The following is a 24,687-nucleotide window of genomic DNA, read 5'->3' as shown; positions in this document are numbered from 1 at the left end:
GCTTTGGCTAATGAAATGTGAGTATAAATCGTGTGGCCACTTTTGTGTAGAAGCTTTTAGAGATAGTACACAATCTGCCATATTCCCCTTTCCTGCCTCAACAATTCTAGAAGTATGTTTCATGACAGAGCTTCCATTTGTCTGAGTCCTGAAATGAGAACCAGGAGCAGTACTTACTGCAGACCACATTGTATATGTAGTTTGAGAGAGATAAAACTCACTGTGTAGGCTTGGCTACTGAAAATTTGACATTGTTTATTGTCAACCATAACCTAGACTGTGGTACAGACAAAGAATCTGGAAGTGAGTTGTGGCCATACCCAAAACTTAAAATATCTGGCATTATCTTACAGGTTGTTAAGTGGAAGGAAAATTATGCTCGATGGCAATTCATGCTAGGTGGTGGCTATGCATCTTAGTAAAACTGTCACATAAGAAAATATCTCAGTCACTCTTAAAACTGGACAGCCAAGAATCACAAGAAACTTCAAATTGAAGAAAAGAGCCAAAACAACCAAACAGAAAAAAAGAGCGTGGAGGAAATAAGACAATGTAGGGAGAAGAAATCTTAGAATCTGCAATTAACATCTTCAGACAGATATGATTATATTGCATCCATGAAACCGTTCTGGATTCTCCTGAAAACAAGAGAGAGCTCTTGAAAATTGATTATATAATTAGGAAAAATTCCATGGAAGTGTTAGAAAATTGACTGCACATTCCAAAAAGAGCACAAAGCAAAAATGGTAACAGTAAGAGTGAAAGGCTTAAAATAAAATAAATCATCTACCAGTAGGAGTTAAAGAAAGAATTCAGGAAGGAGAAGGCTTTATTGAGAAGAGTACTAGGAAGAGAAAGACAGAAGGTTTCACATTGAAAAGATCAAGTCATTTAAAAAATCCATTTAAAAACTGCACATCACTGTAAAACCTCAGAACAAATAGGGTTCTGTGCGGAAAAGGGGACCTAAAAGCTTCTAAGGAGAATGAAAAAGGGGGGGGCTCTTATGAAAAGGAGTAAGAACCAGGATAGACTCAGACTTCTCAAAGCAACAGTGAACATTAGAAGATAATAGAAAAATATTTTCAAATCTGATGAAAAAGCATTTGTATATGAATTGTATATCAAGCCAAACAATCACAGAGTCTTAAAAACTTTACCTCTTTAGTACTCCTTTATTTTAGAGTACCTCAGGAGGTTCTCCAACCAGACAAGGAGAAAATCCAAGAAAGAGGAAGACACGAGATCCAGAAATAGTAATAAAGCAAAGGAAATTCCAAGGTGAGAGTAAAGGAAAGCATGGGTACAACTACTATCCAGCAGACCTGCAAAGAACAGCAAAGTTCAGACTGGAACAGGAATGTAGTAAGCTCTAGGAGAGATGCAGCAAGAGAAAAAAGGAAAAAAAGAAACTGGCAGATGACCTGAGAAGTCTGAAGCTACTGAGCAATTTCCAGTTCTGCTGTAATTTTGGAAACATGCTGATGATACAGATATAGAAAATTAAGCACAAATAAATAAATGGTAATTATCAACTTTAAAAGCTGTTTTAATCTTTAAGATTTTATTTATTATTTAAGAGAAAACATGTGCATATGCAGGGTGGCAGAGGGCACAGGGACAGGGAGAGGGAAACAGAGAGAATGCCAAGCAGATTCCACGCTGAGTACTGAGCCTGACTTGGAGATCAATTCCACACCAAGACCATAATACCTGAGCCAAAACCTATAGTCAGATGCCCAACCAAGGGAGCTACGGAGGCACTCCTAAAATCTGTTAGTTAGTTAACTAACTAACTCCAGTTAGTTAACTAACTAACTCCAGTTAGTTAACATACAGTATTGGTTTCAGGTGTACACTAATTTAACACTTCCATACCTCACCCTGTGCTCATCACAAGCCCACTCCTTAAACCTCACCTCCTATTTAACCTATCTCCCATCCACCTCCCCTCTGTAAATTGTTCTCTATACTTAAGAATCTGTTTCTTAGTTTGCCTCTCTATCTTCTTTTTATTGCCTTTGCTTGTTTGCTTTCTTTCTTAATTCTACATATGAGAAAAATCATATGGCATCTTTCTTTGACTGATTTATTTCACTTAGCACTGTATGCTCTAGCTCCATCCATATTATTGTAAATGGCAAGATTTCATTCTTTTTAATGGCTGAGTATATTCCATTGTATATATAAACCACAGGTCCTTTATCCATTCATCAGTTGATGGAGACTTGGTCTGTTTCCATAATTCAGGTATTATAGATAATGCTGCTATAAATGTCAAGGTGCATGTATCCCTTTGAATTAGTATTTTTGTATTCTTTAGGTAAATACCTAATAGTTTATGAAATACGGCAGTAAATACCAGAAGACACAGCTAGACTAATTTTACTTTGGCTTCCTGTATAAAAAGTATAGATGGAGAGAAAAGGGACATTGGTTTGCTTTTCCTTTTTTCCTTCCAAACCATATAGAACTATTTGATTTTTTAACTATTTGATTTTTTTTAAGATTTTATTCATTTATTTGACAGACAGAGACCACAAGTAGGCAGAAAAGCAGGCCTAGAGAGAGGAGGAAGCAGGCTCCCTGCTGAGCAGAGAGCCCGATGCAGGGCTCGATCCCAGGACCCTGGGATCATGACCTGAGCTGAAGGCAGAGGCTTTAACCCACTGAGCCACCCAGGTGCCCCACTATTTGATTTTTTAACTCTTACTTTTATAAAACTAAACTTAAAAAACAAAATCAGAGAAAGAGATCTAAATTTACCATTTCTATTGCCTTCTGATCCATTTATTCCTCAGTCCTTGGTAAAGTGACTTCTACACCAAACTCTAAAGAAATGCTTTCACTAAGGTCAAACTTTGACTTCTTCGGTGCAGATCCAGAGGACTCTTCAGTCTTACCGTATTTGTCAGCTTTATACACCTGGCATTAATCACTCTTTCACTGCTCTTGGCATGTGGGACTCTGAGGCCTAACTTTATTTCTTTTTTTTTTAAGATTTCATTTATTTATTTGAGAGAGAGAGAGCACAAGAGGGGAGAGGTTAGAGTGAGAAGCAGACTCCCCAGCTGAGCAGGGAGCCTGAGGTGGGACTTGATTCCGGGATACCAGGATCATGACCTGAGCTGAAGGCAGGTGCTTAACCAACTGACCCACCCAGATGCCTGCCTAATTTTATTTCTTATACATCTACTCTCTCCCCCTCAGTCACATTTATAAGCTCGTCTTCCTTGACTTTTAAATTATCTTTGTTCCATAATGTTCCATTTTTGGCCCTCTCTCTATATCTGCTTACCCTGGGTATTTTCTTTTCTTTTTTCTTTTTTTTCTTTTTTAAGATTTTATTTCTGTAAGAGAGATAGAGTACAAGCAGACCCCCCCATGGAGCAGGGAGCCCTATTCGGGGCTTGATCCCAGGGCCCTGGGATCATGACCTGAGCCAAATAGAGATGCTTAACCAACGGAGCCACCCAGGTGCCCCTCCTTGGTGTATTTTCCATATTCCCTTTTCAACTACTACTTATATAACCTCCATTATGGTATTTCAGGCCCAGACTTCTCTACTGGACTCTAGTCTCATATTATATAACTGCATATTACATATTTCCATATGACTTTCCCTCATGTCTAAAAGTGAACTAGCCCATATCCTCTACTACTGTTGGTAAACACATACAGAGCTTACATGCCAGAAATTATTCTAAGCATTTCACACATATTAACTCATGTATAAATGAAGCTAATGAAATAGGTGAAGAGGATTAAAGGTACCAACTTTCAGTTGTTAAATAAGTCACAGAGATGAAAAGCACAGCATGGGTAAGACAATAATATTGTAACACTGTCGTATGCTGACTGTACTTAATATAGTGAGCACGGAGTAATGTGTAGAATTGTTGAATCACTATGTTGTACACTTGAAATCAAACACACCTGTCAACCATACCTCAATAGCAAATTTTTTTAATGAAGCTAATAAATGAAATTAAGGCTCAAGAAACTAAGTAACACACCCATGGCAACAAAGCTAGTGAAGGGGAAAGCCAGGATTTTTAAACCAGGCTTCAAAGTGTAGCCTCCTAAATACACTGCATTACCTCACTAGTCAATTCTTAATATACTCCTTACCAAGTGAAAAGTCACCAACATCCATTCTGTCACCTGAGACAGAAATCTCCACCTTCCTCAACCCCACACCAACCACCAATTAATACTAATTTTACTTCCTTAATATGTGTAGACTCTGTTCCCCTCCTTCATTTTCCTAATAAAACTCTTAATTACTTCTCACTTAAACTAGGGAGAGGAAAAAAAAAAAAAGCTTCCTATGGTCTCTTTCCTTTTAATCCATTCTCTACATTGTTGCTAGAGTGAACGTCCTGAAGCAAAGATTTTCTCCTTCTCTCCCTTTGAGTTCACATTACCCTGCTCATCAATACAGGCTTTAAAGTTTTCAGTGTGATCCCACAGTGCTCAGCATGAAGTCTGAACTCTGAATCCTTTCTTTTTTAGCCTTTGCCTATATTCCCAGGCTTCATTTTTACCATACCCTTCTACTCCTTCTCTATGTTTTAGTTGTACACCTCACATACCAGGGTCTCTGCACACACTACTCCTCTGCCTTGGAATACACCCTTCCACTATTCTCTTCTCTTCCTTCTCTACCATGGCCAGGTGTCAGTTAAATAACCTTTTCTGTTTTTATAATATGTGGTACACATCTATAACAAACTTTCTCACCCATTACTGTAATAATGTGTCTATTCTTCTGAATTGGCTGCAAGCTCTAGAAGATAATGGTAAGGTATCATTTCATCCATCCAACAGGAAACTGAGGCAGACAGATTATGTAACTCACTAATGCCAAAGAGCTAGTGATCAGAGGAAATGATACCTAAATTCAGATCTACATGACTCCAAAGCTAATCAGGGTCTTTATAGAGAAGGAATGAACATGATGAAAGCAGTATCTTGATAAGCTGCTACAAGTTAAGACCAACAGAATCATCATACTTCTTGGTATTGGTTTAGTGATTTACACAGCTAAATGCTGTCTTAAAATAATTGTGTAGGACAGCCTTCTCTCAGCAGCATCAACACACCTCTTCTTTCTTTTTGTATTAGCTCTTCCATTCAAAACCATAGGTCAGGGGCACCTGGGTAGCTCAGTCCTTAAGTGGCTGCCTTTTGGCTCAGGTCATGATCCCAGGGTCCTGGGATAGAGCCCCGCATTGGGCTCCCTGGTCTGCAGGAAGCCTGCTTCTTCCTCTCCCCCTCCCCCTACTTGTATTCCCTCTCTTGCTGTGTCTCTCTCTGTCAAATAAATAAATAAAATCTTTTAAAAAAACACTTATAGGTCTTTTATAAAAGTTGTATCAGAAAAAAAAGTAATAGCAATTAACTTACAACAAAAGACTTTTTAAAATATTTTATTTAAAACTACAATTTAGGGGTGCCTGGGTGGCTCAGTGGGTTAAAGCCTCTGCCTTCAGCTCAGGTCATAATCCCAGGGTCCTGGGATCGAGCCCCGCATCTGGCTTTCTGCTCAGTGGGGAGCCTGCTTCCTCCTTTCTCTCTCTGCCTGCCTCTGTGCCTACTTGTGATCTCTGTCTGTCAAATAAATAAATAAAATCTTAAAAAAAATAAAAATAAAAATAAAACTACAATTTAGAGATGAATAAATTAAGTCTCAAATTAACTTTGGGAAATCAAATGCCCAAAGTCTTAAGGCAGCAAAAGTAAAAATAAACAAATGAGACTGTATTAAATTAAAAAACTTCTGCATAGCAAAACACACACAGGCACAAAACAAAACCAAAAAATCAACAAAATGAAAAGGCAACTTACTAAATGGGAGAAAATATTTGCAAATCATATATCTGATACTGGGCTAATATCCAACATATACAAAGAATTCATACAACTCAGCTGCAAAAATCAATCTGATTGAAAAATGGACAGAGGGGGTGCTTGGGTGGCTCAGTCTGTTAAGCATCTGCCTTTAATTGCTTCTTGGCGTTCTGGCTAAGATCAAGTGAAGCATCTGCCTTCAGATCAGGTCATGATCTCAGGGTCCTGGGATAGAGTCCCATTCCCCCCTGCCCCTGCTCTCTCTTGCTCTCTCTCTCTCTCTCTCTGTCTCTCAAATAAATAAATAAAATCTTTTTTTAAAAAAGAAAAGAACAATGGACAGAGGATCTCACTAGACATTTTTCCAAGAAGACATACAGATGGCCAACAGATACATAAAAAGATGTTTAATATCACTCATCATCAGGGAAATGCAAATCAATACAACAATGAAATATCACCTCATACCTGTTAGAATGGCTGTATCAAAAAGACAAGAGATAACAAGTGTTGGCGAGAATGTGGAAAAAAGGGAACCCCTGCACATTGTTAGAGGGAATGTAAATAGGTACAACCACTATGAAAAATAATATGGATGTTCCTCAACAATTTTTAAATACACCTAACATATGATCCAGAAACTCTACTTCTGGGTATTTATCAGAAAAAAATTAAAACACTAATTCAAAAAGATATATGCACCCTCATGTTTACTGCAACATTATTTATAATAGCAAAGATGAGGAAACAACCTAAGTGCCCACCAACTGAATGTATTAAGAAAATGGGACACATATTATGTGTTTACATATATTATGTGTGCGTGTATGGAATGGAATATTTTTGAGCCATAAAAAAAGAATAAAATCTTGCCATTTGCAACGACATGGATGGACTTTGAGGGCATTATGCGAAGTAAAATAAGTCAGATAATAAAAGATAAATGTGGTGATTGCACAAGTGGAATCTTAAAAAGCAAACAAACAAAATTCCAAGCTCACAGATAAGGAGAAGAGACTAGTAGTTGCCAGAGGCAGAGGTGGGGAATGGATGAGACAAGTGAAGCAGGTCAGAAAATATTTCCAGGGGCATCTGGGTGGCTGGTTCAGTTGGTCAAGTGTTGGACTCTTGGTTTTTGGCTCAACATTGTGATCTCAGAGTTGTGAGACTAATCCCTGCTTCAGGTTCCACACATAGTGGGAATCTGCTTGGGATTCTCTCTCCCTAAAATAAATAAATAAATCTTAAAAGAAAGTATTTCTGATAATAACTTTCCAGATATAAAATTTCTGGTTATGAGATATATTTCCAGCTACAAAATACTTAAGTCATGGAGGAAAAATGCCCAAAGTCTTATATTTAGTTAGTGGCAAAGCTGGGACAAGATCACATTTTCTATATTGGAAGTAAGCATTCTTTTTCCCTACCTACATAATGGTATTTCTCAGAGACCCAACTTTAAAATATTTTATAGGTTAACACAGTAAATCTCAATGACTGAGTAACTTGAATGAAGCCTTCCTCATAGTAAAGTTAGCTAACTTGCTAATCTACTGTCATTATAATATATTGTCAAAGTTGTGAGAACAACCTTGGACCAACTTTAAAAAAATATGTTATTTCTGTTCAATAAACTTACACTTTAAAAGACATGGTTGAGGCAACATTGCTGACCTCCTCAAAAGACATGTATACATACATATCTATATCTCCTCTAAAGAAGTACAGACCAATAGAATTTTATGTAACAGATAGACATGTTCTACATTTGCGCTGTCCACGGTGGTAGCTAATAAGTAGCCATGTGTATGTAAATAATGAGCACTCAAGATATTGTTAGTGCAACTGAAGACCCGAATATTTTATTTAATTGTTCTTATTTTAAATTTCAAGAGCTATACAAGCTAGTGAATATAACTTGGAAACACAGTGTTAGAGTTACATCATAAAGATCTGAGAGGTACTTTGCAAAGAAGGTTTGGAAAGATTACATCTCTGTACTGTTCAGTCCTATTAATGTAAAATAATTAACACAGAGTAATGACTATGAGATATTACACTATTTTGAAATGTTTTTATAACTCCATAACTACCTTCTTCCTCCAATCTATGTCTCAGAGAGCAGGATATTATATGTTATGGGAGAAAACCTTTATAGCAGGTACAAGGTTGGGCAAAGAATGAACAAACCCTCCTCCTCTAAAAAAAATCAGAGGGGCGCCTGGGTGGCTCAGTGGGTTAAGCCGCTGCCTTCGGCTCAGGTCATGATCTCAGGGTCCTGGGATCGAGTCCCGCATCGGGCTCTCTGCTCAGCAGGAAGCCTGCTTCCCTCTCTCTCTGCTTGCCTCTCTGTCTACTTGTGATCTCTCTCTGTCAAATTAAAAAAAAAAAAAAAAAAATCTTAAAAAAAAAATTTAAAAATCAGAGAATCTCTTCAAGTGCCCAGCCTGCTCCAATGATCACAGAAGGGTCACGAAGCCCCAGGGGATCTTTCCAGGCATGAAACAAGTTCTACAACTCAGCTCTAATTTTTCCACTGGATACATGTAAGGCAAGGTCCCAGGTACACCAAATAACAATTTTTACATTACTACAAATTATACAACCAAAGACAAAAGAACCACATGTAGTTTTAGGCAAGGGCTTCATTAGTTTATGACTACATATGGATTTATGTGTTACATATGGATTTTCTAATGCTTAAATACTTATCTATACATGTCTAAATATTATCTTTCAGCTAGGGATACGGATTTTTTAGCATCAAGAAAAATGTGGAGAAGGGCTCATTTTATTCATTGAGATATCATAATCTTTCACTGATTAGGTCATCACTTTTTAGTAATACTGTTTTAATTTCTATATTTTCATTAGCACACTTCCCTATTCTGTATTCTCCATCCATTTCTTTGGCATCCTTCATTACCCTTGTTAATAATTCTTCCTTTCTCTTACATGACCCTTTTCCCTTATAATCTTTCCAACCGTCACCAAACCTAAATAGTATTTTATCTGTTCATTTTTGAAAAAAGCACATTACCTAGGGATTATTGGTCTCTAAATGCACTCAGTTGCCTCCTAGCTTTTTCACCTAGCTCTGTTAAGGCCCGAAGGGTCACAGATAAGAGAACATGTGGATGGGTCAACACAATCACTTACTACCATAAATAAGTCAGGCATAAATCTTGCTGACAGTGGGAAGTCAAACCAGGAAATAATACCAAACAGAATGCCATCTTCAAGTATAAAAACACATGATTTGTGTATGTTCCAAGGACAAATGATTTCTATGTTGTTCCAGAGGCCCAGCATGTATAGACACTGTACATTATCTGTATGTATGTGGTGCTCAGTTTGCTTAAAAACAAATAGTAACTCAGGGCCAGGGCTATCACAAACAGGTTTCTAAAAGGTTGTTGTTTTTTTTTTTTTTTAAGGTATTTATTTATTTTTCTTTTTTTAGAGAGGGAGGGAGAGGTGGTAGGACCAGAGCAAGGGGAAAAGAAAGAACCCTAAGCAGGCTCCATGCCCAGTGCAGAACCGGACATAAGACTCGATCTCACAACCCTGAAATCATTACCGAGGCTAATAAATCAACAGTTGACACTTAACCAACTGAGCCACCCAGGTACCCCTAAAATGTTTTAATAAGGATGAGCATCTGATCAACTTAGAAGATCCTGTTTCCTATCTGCATATGGTGGTGGCAATGAGTGAAGTTATAGCAAGTCAAAGGTTTTTTTTTTTTTTTTAATTTTTTTATTTTTTTCAGCATAACAGTATTCATTATTTTTGCACCACACCCAGTGCTCCATGCAATCCGTGCCCTCTACAATACCCACCACCTGGTGCCCCCAACCTCCCACCCCCCACCCCTTCAAAATTCTCAGATCGTTTTTCAGAGTCCATAGTCTCTCATGGTTCACCTCCCCTTCCAATTTCCCTCAACTACCTTCTCCTCTCCATCTCCCCTTGTCCTCCATGATATTTGTTATGCTCCACAAATAAGTGAAACCATATGATAATTGACTCTCTCTGCTTGGCAAGTCAAAGGTTTCTAACAGGATGAGACCAACAACAACAAAAAAGCCTGAAAATACAAGCAAAATACAAAATAGATAACAAACATGTCACTATATCTCTACATTTTCACATTTAGCACTTATAAACTACTTTTGAAATTTATGGGAATTGGTTATATGAGCTGGGGTTTAATAAGATGGAATTCTTTGTAAATAAGAGGTAATGTATCAAGGAGATTCAATCAGCAGCATGACTTTGCTCACATTGTATATATTAATAATACCTAACTAGGATTGTTATAATAATTAGATGAGTTAATACATGTCAACTGCTTAAAACAGGAGCTGGCATGTAGTAAATCTGATACTTAAATCATGCCAATATTAAAAGCAGACTTTGCATGTAAATGTGATAGCATTTAAAAAGTATTTATAAGTAATTGCTATTGCTTTTTTTTCAATCTCATCATACATAGCATGTGTTCATTTTATAAAATACAGATAAGAAAAACAGAGGGTAGACATTGAGCTATGAGCTGTGGAGGGTGTAGGAATTAGCACCACGGCAGAAGAAACCGTGGTGCTAATCAAAACCAAAATCAAGAACTACTGGGCTGCCCCTCTGAGAGACACTTCCCCAACCAGAACCAGACCAGGATACATAATAATAATAATTATTGTTATTATTAACAATAATAATTGTTAAAATCTAGATAATAATAAAGTTCTGCTGGCAGAACTATCTTGACTTCCACCACTATGAGTAGACAATGACTGATAAAGGGGGTGGTATCTCCACATGTGAATGGTACCAGTACGTGTACAAGTCCCTCTGCCCCATAGCCTGGGTGTCAACCTAGGATGACCACCAGGCAGAAGGCACATTTTCTGGCAAGATTTGAACCACCTCTCCTCTGCCCTCCATCCTTCTCCCAGTGTTGTGAAGAAGGTACATGGCGATCCTCATCCTGGGATCCTGAATCATGACTTAACTAATAATAAATACTTCTTGGAAATGTGTTTTAAAAAGAAAACAAAAGAGAAGAGAAGGTAAAAATCACCTGAAATTCCATCACATCACTACTGCCATTTTTTTATGATTTTATTACCCTATTTATTAACCATAAACTTCTACTTTCTTATAGGATAGATGGAGATACATTTTTTAAAACATTGAGACCCAACTATACCCAATGTTTTATACTTTACTACTTCTCATCCAACAAGGTAACTAAATATCTTTCCTTTGCATTGAACACTTTGAGGCTGTGTTTTTTAGCAGCCAAATGCTCCCCACTCCCACCTTTTCTCCAGGTGTATTCTCAATTTTTGAAACTTCTATATTAAAAAACAGGGACAAAGCTTCTCCAGTTGAGCAGAACGAAGTTGTGCTCATCCTCCCCATCTGCCAGTGGTCCTTAAAGTACCCCCAAGGAAATCAAAGAGACTTCTGAAAACAGTTTAACAATATAAGTTAAAAAGCATCATTTTTAAAAACTGGCTACATTACATGGAGGTTTATAATTTAACCAATCATCTAATAACAAACATTTAGTTGTTTCCAATTCCTTGTTTTTATAAAAAGTGCTATGAAAAAAAATCTTTATGTACATCCATCCTATTCATAGGCTTTTGATGTATACTGCCAAATTATACTGTAGAAACTTGCATTAGTATATATCTCTGCCAGAAGTATAGAATATTTCTCTCCAACTTCCACAGCATCAAGTATTATCATTAAAATAATAATAATAATAACTTGTCAAACTCTCATCTGTTAAACGTTGCTTTAAGCTTTTATTTGTTTAGTTTCTGTATTTTTACTTTCATGAATTTCTACATTCCTGTCCTTTGTCTGTTTTTGACAAAGATGCTTGTTTTTTCTTACTAATTTACAAAACTTCTTTTTACTGCAAGGACATTTACCCTTTGTCGATGTATTGTAAATAATTTTCTTAATTTGTACTCTGTCTTTCAATTTCCTAACAAGTTTCTCTAAGAGATTGAAGTCGGGTTAATGATACAGTTAATATGAAAAAGACCTACACATATTTAATTTATACTTAATATATTCACTTTACTTAAATGTCTGAGATTCTGATCTATAAATGAATTGTACTTTATAAAATTAAAATATATTTGGAATAAAAGATTTCACTTATTATATAAACAGCCATCATTACTTTTATAAGTAACAGGTAATCTATATATAAATTTGACTTTAAGTGTCAACATCAGTGAATGACTAATGGTACTGGATTCTAAGAGGAAATGAATGAGCAAGAAGAAATTAATTTTTTATACATGCAGTTGTAACATGACACAGCTGTGACATTTGGAGAGAAAAAGTAGTTTTAAAAATGGTGAAGGTCAAAAAGATTTTTAAATCACAAATAATAACTTGATTATTATCTAGACATTACCATGCTAAGAGTAAATTTAGATGAAATAAATAATCTAATCCTAAATTATTCGGGTATATGTTCATTGTTAAGTATATTCCCTATTAAAATTTAACACTGAAAAATCTAAATAAAATGATAAAATGTTAATGAATGTTACCCTCTTTTAGCTGCACTTTATGGTTTAAGAATGAAATGTGGTCTCAGGATTTCAATTATATGATGGGTTTGAAGTCCAGTGCAACGGACTTCAATCATTTCTAGGTTTTCCCTTGTGGAGTTTTATAATATAAAACACTTCTTAAAATTACAGACCATGAATTAGATAGATTGATTTTAATATTTTGTTATAGGATTTATATAACATATCATATCTAAAATTATTTTATATATATGGTTAAAATAAGTTAGGTATAGTACACCTTTTAACTTTTATAGTGTAAAAAGATTTAAAACAATCTTTCAACAATCAGGCTTCTCCAGTAATAGAAACTTTCTCTCCTTAGTTTATTATGGTGTATAAATAAGACTTTTTTTTCAAAGGCATCTAAAGAAGACAACCTTATTAAACAAGCACAAGGAAATGAATTAAGGATAAAAGGCTAGTGTTCCTTCCAATGAGCACCACCAACATTAATGGGGATGCCAGGCATCTTAAACCCGGAAGTATCAGCCTTTGCTAATGCTCTCAGACTAATTTTTATAGGATATGAACCCAGCCACATGCAGATTATAAATTCTGATTTCAGTATGAGTATCCACATCATACCAATTGCAAATTCTAACCTCATCATTATTTTCTAATATTTTTAACATTTTTCTTTTTTAAGATTTTATTTTATTTTATTTTTTTAAAGATTTTATTTATTTATTTGACAGAGAGAGATCACAAGTAGATGGAGAGGCAGGCAGAGAGAGAGAGAGAGAGAGAGAGGGAAGCAGGCACCCTGCTGAGCAGAGAGCCCGATGCGGGACTCGATCCCAGGACCCTGAGATCATGACCTGAGCCGAAGGCAGCGGCTTAATCCACTGAGCCACCCAGGCGCCCCTAAGATTTTATTTTTAAGTACTTTCTACACCCAGCGTGGGAGCTTGAACTTACAACCCCGAGAACAAGAGGTGTGTGCTCTACTGACTGAGCCAGCCAGGTGCCCCTCATTGTTATTTTCTACCATTGTCACCAAATGTCCAATCCCCAACCTAAAAATACTTTATCATTTTAACCATCAGGTATATTTTGCAGCTTTCAGGATATCTTGAAGAAATAGTGTTGGTGGGTGTTACAAACTCTTGTTTATATTTTATTATTATACATCATCCAACTGAGGAACTATGTATATAAATAATGGTTCAACTTTGTCAGTTTCAAGGATTCAAAAACAATTTTTTTAAAGATTTTATTTATTTATTCATGAGAGACAGAGAGAGAGAGAGAGGCAGAGGGAGAAGCAGGGTCCCCACTGAGCAGAAAGCCCAATGCGGGACTCAATCCCTCGACCCTGGGATCATGACCTGAGCCAAAGGCAGATACTTAACCATCTGAACCATACAGGCACCCAAGGATTCAAATTTTTTTATTCTCTTCCCTTACTCCATCGCATCAGTAACAGATGTTTGTTAATTCTTCCTCCCAAATGTCTATTATATCCTCCATATTACTGCTTTTCCCTTTCTGAGAAAACAGCCTCACCGACAACTACTACAATAATACTTATCAAACAAGACAAAAACACAGAATAAAGTGTATGATGGTATATTAAGCAGATATTTTTTAAAGTTCAGTACACAAAATAGTAATTGTAAGAATGTAAAAAAGTATATGGACAAATATTTTGAAGGAAAATATTTTGAGTTATAGGCAAGGTAAAATGTTCATTAAAATCATTTTTAGATATTTAATAATTTTAAAAGGCAATAGTACTGTTCACAAACACTAATTTCATCATACCATAATCTGATTCAGAAATCTACTTAAACTATATTCAAAGGTGATCATTTAAAAACCATTCACCTGGGCACCTGGGTGGTTCAGTCAGTTGGGCATCTGACTTTTTGTTTAGGCTCAGGTCATGATCTCCTACATCATAGGATTAAGCCCCAGGTAAGGCTCCATGCTTAGTAGGGAGTCTGCTTGAAGATTCTCTTCCTCTGCCCTCCCCTCCCTCTCTCTCTAAAATAAATAAATCTTTAAAAAATCATTCACCAGTTGGTCACTCTTCTCCTTACCTTTCCATCCTTCTAAAGTTCCCTTAATTATCTTCCTTACTATATCCCAACGATAAACTTACTAGAGCATAGAGCACTCCTAACAACACCTAACATTTGTCTCTGCCACCAAGACTTTGCTGAATTCTCTTATTTCTGTTAGAGACTAAGAAAGACAAAAACGAGCTCTGGACAGCCAGGAGTTGGCCTGTCACTCTCAGTCAGGTCTTGTGTTGCTGGGAGTTGGCTTGGCACTTAGAGCTATGCCAGGGTGTTCGTAACATTTTATTTGAATATAAACAATTTCAGAGAACAGCCAAAATCAGACAAGGCCACTCTGACTTTATGTGAACAGAGACAAAAACAACACTGTCCACACCAAAAAATGGTCAAACACTCCCCTTTCATGGCTAATATGTCTGTTTCCTTACCAACTCTAGTTTTAGCACCATGATGTTCTTCCTGCCTTCTAGGTAAGAATTATTAGGATCCCTGGGGCCCTGGAGGGGGCTCAGTTGGTTAAACAGCTGCCTTCGGCTCAGATCATGATCCCAGAGTAGCGGGATAAAGTCCTGCTTCCGACTCCCTGCTCAGGGGGTAGTCTACTTCTCCCTCTGCTCCTCACCCTGCTTGTGTGCTCTCTCTCGCTCTCTCTCTCAAATAAATATATAAAATCTTCAAAAAAATTATTAGGATCCCCAATCACAAAATTACTTCTGCTTTTTGACAGCATCAAACCCCTGTTTTCTTGACCTTTCCCCAAATCACTTAACATGAACCCAAATCCTAGAAGTCCTTTCTTTTTTTTTTTTTAATTTTATTTTTTATTTATTTGTCAGAGAGAGAGAGAGAGAGCGAGCAAGCACAGGCAGACAGAGTGGCAGGCAGAGAGAGAGAGAGAAGCATGCTCCCTGCCAAGCAAGGAGCCCGATGTGGGACTCGATCCCAGGACACCGGGATCATGACCTGAGCCGAAGGCAGCTGCTTAACCAACTGAGCCACCCAGGCGTCCCCTAGAAGTCCTTTCTAATGCCTTCTCACTGAGATGCTTCAAGGTTCCATGTCCCTTAGTGCTACAAGTTAATAAATCCAATTTTTTTTATTCAGGTGAGTTCCTGATGGCATTTTTTACATATTTATTATTAACAATACTACTTGCTTTTTAAAAAAAGATTTCTTTTTAGAGAGAGCAAGCAAGCACGCAGAAGAGACAGGGAGAGGGATTGAAAGTCTTAAGCAGAGTCTGTGCTGAGTATGGAGCCTGACGTGGGGCTCGATGTCACCACCCTGAGATCACAACGTAAGCCAAAACCAAGAGTCAAATGCTTAGCTAACTGCACCCCCCAGGGGCCCCAAATACCATTACTTTTTACAATGGTTTTCATTTTTATATATTTTAATCTTATCCCCCCAAAAATCTGAAAAGTCTCTTTTATTTTCTAACATGAAGCTGTTTTTAGTTTCAGTATATACTCTTATAGTTCATACCATGTTTCATCCATTTAACTTATATGTTAAGTAATTTTTTCCATCACAAGCACATATACATTTGCTCTTTAATTCCATAAAATGGTTAAGTTCTGGGATGCCTGGGTGGCTCAGTTGGTTAAACGTCTGACTTCAGTTCAGGTCATGATCTCAGGGTCCTAGGACTGAGCCCCACAAGGGGTTCCATGCTCAGCAGGGAGTCTGCTTCTCTCTCTCTCTGTTTGCCCCCAGCCCTTCCCTCTCTCAAATAAATAAAATTCTTTTTTAAAAAGGTAAGTTCCTTAAGAGTACAGTCATTGTGATGCACATTGAATAATATATAAAATTATTGAATCATTTTATTGTATAACTGAAACTAATATTATACTGTTAATTATATTTCAATAATAATAAAATGATAAGCTCCATGTTGATCAAAATATTTATATTTTTATAACATTACAAAGAAGGCTGTCATTAATTCCTTTTATTTACTGGAAATTCTGATCCTGGCTTCTTTTCTTCAACTCTACATTTCCTTCTTTTAAGATGCTTTCCTACCTTAGTTTCATGACCACCTAAATATGATGGCTTCTATCTAAACCTATAACCATAATCGATACCCCTCTTCTAAGACCCACACGGATATCCAACTGGATAGTCTCACGTTCCCCATTTCTAGAACAAAACTCAGTATCTAGTCCACCAAACTTTGACACTCCATCTCCTTCTCTAACTTCCATCCTTGTGTCTCTCCCAATCACTCAAACACTCAAATCAGAAATCAAGTAGTAATTCATATTCTTCCTCTTCTCTCACCTCCCACAACCAACAGTTTGCCAAGTCTTGAATATTTTGGATATATTCCTTAACTTTACTTATCTCCCAGTTTATATCTAGTGTAACTAGCTTAGTTAAGACCCTCACCCCCTCTCCCAAACTGTAGTTCTCTTACCTATCTCAAAATCCATCTTCAACCTAACACTGCAGCAGAAACCATCTAGAGTAACAATCTGTTCAAATTAATTCCCTGCTTTTAATTCTTTAATGACTTAAAATCCATTAAAATCCTTCAATGGTTCCACAGTATCAGTAAGTTAAAGGCCAGACCTACTTCTTCCACCTCCTCAACGGACTCTCCCACACTGTCCCCTCACCCTTCATCCATATCCAGTGATCTGAAGTGTTCAAAAAAATGCCAGGCACCAGGGATAATGCTCCCTCTGTTGAGAAGCACTTCCTAGAGATGTCTGACAAATACTCTGCTCTCACAAGCTCAGTTTAATATTCACCTCATATATAATAAACACTTTGACAAATCAAGCATATTCTCCTTTCAGAGTCCAATATACAAGTTTCCCTGACAGCATCGAAATCACTAAAAATAGGGTGGCATGGGTAGCTCAGTCGGTTAAGCATCTGCTTATGGCTCAGGTCATGATCCCAGGATCCTGGGATCGAGTCCCCTATTGGGCTCCCTGCTAGTGGAAAGCCTGCTTCTCCCTCTCCCCTGCTCATATGCTCCCTTTCTCACTCATTCTCTCTCAAATAAATAAAATCTTTAAAAAATTAAAAATAAATAAATCACTTTAATATATTTCAGTATTTACAGTTTCTTCTCCTACTCTGAACTGCAAGGTCCTTGAAGACAGAACCCGTGACTTAATATAATTTGTATCCAAAGTAACTAACACTATGCCTGGCACAAAGCAGACCTAAACAAACAAGTTAAGTAACTGATTTGCTAATTCACAGCAAAAGAAAAATTTTATTTTGCCATGAAACCTCATCTAATTAAGGTTAAAGGCAAAGAATATCATATCAAGCATTGCTGTACTTTTTAAAGATTTTTTATTTATTTATTTGACAGAGAGAAATCACAAGTAGGCAGAGAGGCAGGCAGAGAGAGAGGAGGAAGCAGGCTCCCTGCTGAGCAGAAAGCCCAATGTGGGGCTTGAACCCAGGACCTGGGATCATGACCTGAGCCGAAGGCAGCAGCTTAACCCACTGAGCCACCCAGGCGCCCCAGCATTGCTGTACTTTTTAATGACAAAAAAGCTTCTTCATAAAATGCTGCAAGAAAGAATAATTTTACAAGAAAGGGTAACGTTACATGATGATCAGCTTATTGCTTTCAGAATTGCTACTTATGCCGATGCTCATAAGAAATAAGATTTACGATCCTACCTATAATACTATGTTTTAGTTTGGGGATTTTTTGTTTTTTTTTTTAATATTTTATTTATTTATTTGATAGAGATCACAAGTAGTCAGAGAGGCAGGCAGAGAGAGAGGGAGGCAGGCTCCCCGCTGAGCAGAGAGCCCTATGCGGGGCTGGATCCCAGGACCCTGAGACCATGACCTGAGCCGAAGGCAGAGGCCTTAACCCACTGAGCCACCCAGGCGCCCCGTGTTTTAGTTTGTTTAAACAAACTATACAACGGCTGCTCTATAATAAGTTTTAAAATAATGCTAATATAAACATGTAAAATCAGGCACTGTTTACAAGTGAAAGAGAGCATTTTAAAGCTTTAAAAATAAAACAAAGGAAGACAACTTTATAATCTCAGAGTACAAACTGATATAACCAATGTAGAAAATAATTTAACATTTCTTAATCAAATTGAAAATACACATGTTCCAACACAAAAATTCTATTTCTAGGTTATATACTCTGGAAAAATGTTTGCATACATGTACCTGAAATTTTGTAAGAGAATGCTCAGTATAGTATATTCATAATAGCAAAAACATTTAAAAATCAATTGATTAATAACAACAGAATATAGCATATTCATATGATGGCATACCCCATGACAGTAATTATGGATATATGAATATCTATATATGAATATGAACTATACCTATATTCAATAACATAATCTTAAAATATTAAGTACAAAAATCAATTTTGATATAGTAAAATTATAATAAAGAATGTTTTAATTTCTAATTTACTTTTAATCCATTTAAATGGGGAAACTATAGTGTCACTGCCATATTAGATAAGAATTTCTCTTTAGGGGAACCTGAGTGGCTCAGTTGGTTAAGCATCTGACTTCACCTCTGGTCATGATCCCAGGGTCCTGGGATCGAACCCCAGATTGGGCTCCCTGCTCAGCAGGAAGTCTGCTTCTCCCCCTCCTTCCCACTTCTGCTCTATCTCTGTGTTTCTCAAATAAATAAATATTTTTAAAACAGAATTTCTTTTTATGTTTTTTAAAGTATACTTACTTATTTTATTTATTTTTTTTTAATTTCCACACCCAAAGCAGGGCTCAAACTCATGATCCTGAGATCAAGAGCTGTATGCTCTTCCGACTGAGACAGCCAGGCACCCCCAGATAAAAATTTCTTTTTTTTTTTTTAAGATTTTATTTATTTGACTGAGAGAGATCACAAGTAGGCAGAGAAGCAGGCAGAGAGAGAGGAGGAAGCAGGCTCCCCACTGAGCAGAGAGCCCGATGTGGGGCTTGATCCCAGGACCCTGAGATCATGACCTGAGCTAAAGGCAGAGGCTTTAACCCACTGAGCCACTCAGGTGCCCCAGGTAAAAATTTCTTAAAGCAAAAAATTAAGCTCACAACTACCAAACTGAAATTATTTCCTATAGAATAAAATGAAGAAACAAAGTCAGCACTGTCCAGTAGAACTTTCCATTATAATGGGAATGTTCTATAACTATACTGTACAATAAGATAGCTACCAACTACATGTAGCTACTGAGCACTTGGCTACCACAGTAGAGAAACTACATTTTTAATTTTAAGTAATTTAAAGAGCTACATTTTATAAGTGGTTATCATATTGGACAACGTAGCACTAAATATTTCTTTGTAGAAACATAACCTAGAAGAATAGTTATACAATACATACTCTAAAATATCTAGTTTTAGCACCTAGTTGTTACTGATTTTCCTTGATAAAAAAAACTTTTTTTTAAAAAGATTTTATTTATTTATTTGAGAGAGAGATCACAAGCAGGCAGAGAGACAGAGAGGGGAGGGGAAGCAGGCTCCCTGCTGAGCAGAGAGCCCGATGTGGGACTCGATCCAGGACTCTGGGATCATGACTTGAGCTGAAGGCAGAAGCTTAACCCGCTGAGCTATACCCAGGCGCCCAATAAAAAACTATTATTTTATAAAGTTCTTTTCCTTCTCCCTTCTCACAATTTAAAGCAAATTTCAGATGTTTGATGTATAGGAGCTTTGGTTATAAAAGACATTTTAAATACTTACTCTAGGTCTTTTTACATCTAAAATCTCCAGTGAAACTATGTAACTACTAAAAAGCACACAATTAAATTTCCATTCAGCCACTAAAAATATAATAGGAAAAGGCTCTGTTCTCATGGGTGAGAATACCAGTTCTAACTTCACTTACTAGTTCTGGCACTTACTAGTTCTAACTTCAGTCAAATTTATTTAACCTTCTGAGCCTCAAGCTTATCATTTTAAATGAAATATATCTAACTCAGATGAATATAAAGTGTAAGTGAAATAAAATGATAAACTCGCATTACACAGTGTCTGACCCCCTGCCCCCACCTGCTTCTCTGCCTACTTGTGATCTCTCTGTCAAATAAATAAGTAAAATCTTTAAAAAATAAATAAATGCATTTTGATCAGTTCTGTTTTCTTAAGCACAATTATAAAGAGGCTGAACACCTTCCTTTCTTAGCTACTCCCAATATTTAACTCTAGTGATCTATAAAACATTGCTGAGTTCATTTCACGATGTGTTACATGTCTGTTATGACTTTTTGACATATACCTATATATATTTTTTTTAAAGATTTTATTTATTTATTTGACAGACCAAGATCACAAGTAGGCAGAGAGGCAGGCAGAGAGAGGAGGAAGCAGGCTCCCTGCTGAGCAGAGAGCCTGATATGGGGCTCGATCCCAGGACCCTGAGATCATGACCTGAGCCGAAGGCAGAGGCTTTAACCCACTGAGCCACCCAGGCGCCCCAGACATATACCTATATTTTGACAAAATGTTTTTAAATATGTTAAACTGTTATATGTTATAATGGTGTGGACTATAGCATGAAATATTTTTCTGATGCTCGGGGTACATAATATTATGTTTTTTCTAAGTTATTTAGAAGAAATCTCTAAGAAAAAAAAATGAAGGAAAAAGGAAAATGTCATTTTACTCAGAAATAAGAGAAAAAAACATGGTGTGTTTGTTTTGGAGAAAGCAAAGGCCTTTTATTTAGGAAGGAGGGGAAGGAGTGGCAAAGGTACATGACATTTAGTAAGTATCTAATAAGGGTCAGAAAGAATTTTTATTTACTCTGAGTTCTAAGCTTTTCCCTTAACCTTGGTGAAACTCCCTCTTCTTGAGTAAATGTATTAGTTGGGCTGCTCTGGAACAAGGCTCTGTATTTTATACATTTGTACTAGATATATTGTTTTTAGGTAATGTTTACAGATCTTTGAACTTTTTTTTTTTTTAAGATTTTATTTATTTATTTGACAGAAAGAGAGATCACAAGGAGGCAGAGAGGCAGGCAGAGAGAGAAGAGGAAGCAGGCTCCCTGCTGAGCAGAGAGCCAGATGCGGGGCCCAATCCCAGGACGCTGAGATCATGACCTGAGCTGAAGGCAGAGGCTTAACCCACAGAGCCACCTTGAACTTATTTTCTTAACCAACATTTAGGTAGTATCCAAAATAAGTTGCGTCTTTAATTTACTCTATTAATTACTTAGACTTAAGAATTAAATACAATCTTGGGGTGCCTGGGTGGCTCAGATGGTTAAGCATCTGCTTTCAGCTCAGGTCATGATCGAGCCCAGAGTTGAGCCCGGAGTCGAGTAGGGCTCCCTGATCAGTGTGGAATCTGCTTCTGCCTACCCTTCTACCCCTCTGGCTCATGCTCTCACTCTTAAATAAACAAATACAATCTTTAAAAAAAAAAAAAAAAAAAAGAATACAATCTTGTTTTCACTATTTTATTATTTTCTAAATGTTATTATCTTTGTTCCGGTAGCTCCATGTTAATTCAAGAGATTAAATTTTTATGTGTACCAAAATTAATTTCTATTCTGAAGGAAATAGTTATTGGATCCAAATATAATTTTTATTTTTATATTTTTTCAGACTTTATTTCTAGATAATAATTTTAAAGTTTTATCACTAAGTTGAAGCTTTCTGAATACCCATCATTATGATTAAATGATGTATCTAGTATTTGTGGTGGACAGAATTCTAGGACTCCCAATTACCCTAACCTTTCAAAATTCCTTCCTTCATCAAGAAGACTGGATATCATTCCTATGATCCTGATTATAGATATAATTAAAGTTACCAACAAGGTGACTTTAAGTTAATCAAAGGAGATTACGAAGTATGTTTCTTGAACTCTATGTAATCATACGTTAGAGGAAGAAATTTTTCTCTGGCTGTTGGCAGAAGGGAAAGTCAAAGCTTTGAAGAAGGATTTGACCCACCCTTGCTGACCTGAAGACAGATGGGAGGGTCCTCAAGGCAGGAATGTGAGTTTGGCCTCTGGGAGCTGGGAGTGGTACCTGGCCAACATCTGATAAAAACATGGAAGACCAGTCCTACAGCCACAAGGAATGATTTGTACCAACACCAGGAGTGAGTCAGAAAGAGAACTCTGAGTGAGAGATAAGAACACAGCTGGTCAACACCTGGACTTCAGCCTTGGGATATTCTGGGCAGAGATCCCATTTACATTGTGTTGGACTCCTGCTCTATAGACCGTGAACTAATTACTGTGTATTGTTTTAAGCCACTAAGTTTGTGATAATAAGAAACTTAATTCAGTATCAAAGTGGGAAGAAGGAAATGATGGGCAAGAGGAGTGTTTTAAAAAATGCATATACATCATAAACTGCAGGGAGTAACGTACAAAGTAGTGCTCAAGACCTACCCAACAGCTGAAAGATAACAGTCCCAGGGTAGTAGAACCTCTTACATAGCATCCGCCTAGTGAGGCACTGTAGAAGATTTAAAAGAAGACCTGCACAAAATTTTAAGTCTTTGAGATTTGTTTTCTAACATTCTTTTTTTTTTTTAAGATTTTATTTATTTGGGGGTGCCTGGGTGGGTCAGTCGGTTAAGCGTCTGCCTTCAGCTCGGGTTATGGTCCCAGGGTCCTGGGATTGAGCCCCACATCAACTCCCTGCTTCTCCCTCTCCCTCTGCCTGCCACTCTACCTACTTGTGCTCTCCATCTCTCTGTCAAATGGATAAGTAAAATCTTAAAAAAAAAAAAAGATTTTATTTATTTGACAGAGAGAGACACAGTGAGAGATGGAACACAAGCAGGGGAGTGGGAGAGGGAGAAGCAGGCTTCCCGCTGATCAGGAAGCCCGATGCAGGGTTCAATCCCAGGACCTTGGGACAAGGACCTGAGCTGAAGGCAATCGCTTAACCAACCGAGCCACCCAGGTACCCCTGTTTTCTGACATTCTTATCTATGAGTGACTCTCCTTATGCCTTCAGATTATAAGGATTCTGAAGACCAACAGTAACCTGCCATCTGTACAAAACAGAAAAGTATCTGGGTGATCATTGGTACTTATTCACTAGACTAAATGAAAAATAGCTTCATCTCCTTATTGCTATACTACTCAGAGGATAGTGATGTCTAAATAGCTATGTACGAACTCAACTTATGTTTTAAACCCTGTGTTAAAGAAATGTAAAAAATAAGAACAATGGCTATGCTTGTAAGTTGTCTTCCTTAGGGTTTTTCTTTTACTCAGAGATGATATCCCTCTTATGAAATGACATCAATTACAAATAAATAAACGTCCTTCCATGGCAAAACAGCCACTGGAGGAGTGTGCTGCCACGGGCTTAGACCCGCTCAAGAGAACTAACTGTTAATCTGTAAGAATTCTATGAGATCATTGTTAAAAACAGCCATTATTAAAAATTAAATTGTAAAAACATAAAATTATATGAACAAAAGAATAAAAATACTTAAAACTCATTGCTTCCTAGTTATTGTGCTATATTTTACTATTATCTTTACTATTACTTTACATTTACTGAATCTGTACAGTAGAATTACTACATAATGGTGCATCACCGTGCATTTCTTCCCAACTCCACACAGACATCACACTGATAGCTTGAAACTAATTGGCAAATGCTACAAATCAGAGCTTTTTAAACAATTTTGTTGATTGTCTAGACACTGAGGAAAGTCAAGGAGAAACTGTTAATAAAGCAAATGAATTGTAACAGTGTATCATGTCTATAGCTGTTACAATGTAAATACTATAAAATAGAGGAATTCTTAGTGTTCAAAAACTGTTTTTCAATTCAGCAAAGGAGTCACTTTTAATAAAGTTCTGATATACATCTTTGTCTTTGTCATTTAACTTTTGTGTTGTTACTCATTTAACATTCATATAAAAATTACCCTTGATCATCAATTGCTATCAGAGTTTAGCTATAGACATAAGAGTTCCAGAAAAAAAAAAAATCAACAAAAGCATTCCATGAGAAACAAGTGGCTACACAGAGTTTATAATAAAGAATACTGTGTATGTATTATTATTATTTGTAAACTGTATTCTATATCCTTTATGTCAGTAAAATGCATAATATACACAAGATGATTTTTAGAAAGCCAATTATTAAAAATTTATCAAATCATCCACATTTCTTGAAATGTTTTCTGGTCTATAAATTACCAAAATTACAATCAATGACATAGAAACAGCATTTACATTTTTAAATAATTTTTTTTCCCA

The 24,687-nt window shown here is 36.7% G+C and overlaps 1 protein-coding gene and 1 pseudogene across 5 annotated transcripts in view; one reads left to right on the top strand and one right to left on the bottom strand.

Moving 5' to 3' along the window:
* Positions 1 to 24,687, bottom strand: part of LIN28B (lin-28 homolog B) — a 148,145-nt gene that overhangs the window by 82,497 nt on the left and 40,961 nt on the right. The window lies entirely within an intron of this gene.
* Positions 744 to 10,777, top strand: LOC125102554 (cytochrome c oxidase subunit 6B1-like; annotated as a pseudogene).

This window comes from Lutra lutra, chromosome 6 (genome assembly GCF_902655055.1).
Source record: "Lutra lutra chromosome 6, mLutLut1.2, whole genome shotgun sequence".
NCBI classification, from domain to species: domain Eukaryota; kingdom Metazoa; phylum Chordata; class Mammalia; order Carnivora; family Mustelidae; genus Lutra; species Lutra lutra.
This window is presented reverse-complemented; position numbering and strand designations above follow the sequence as displayed.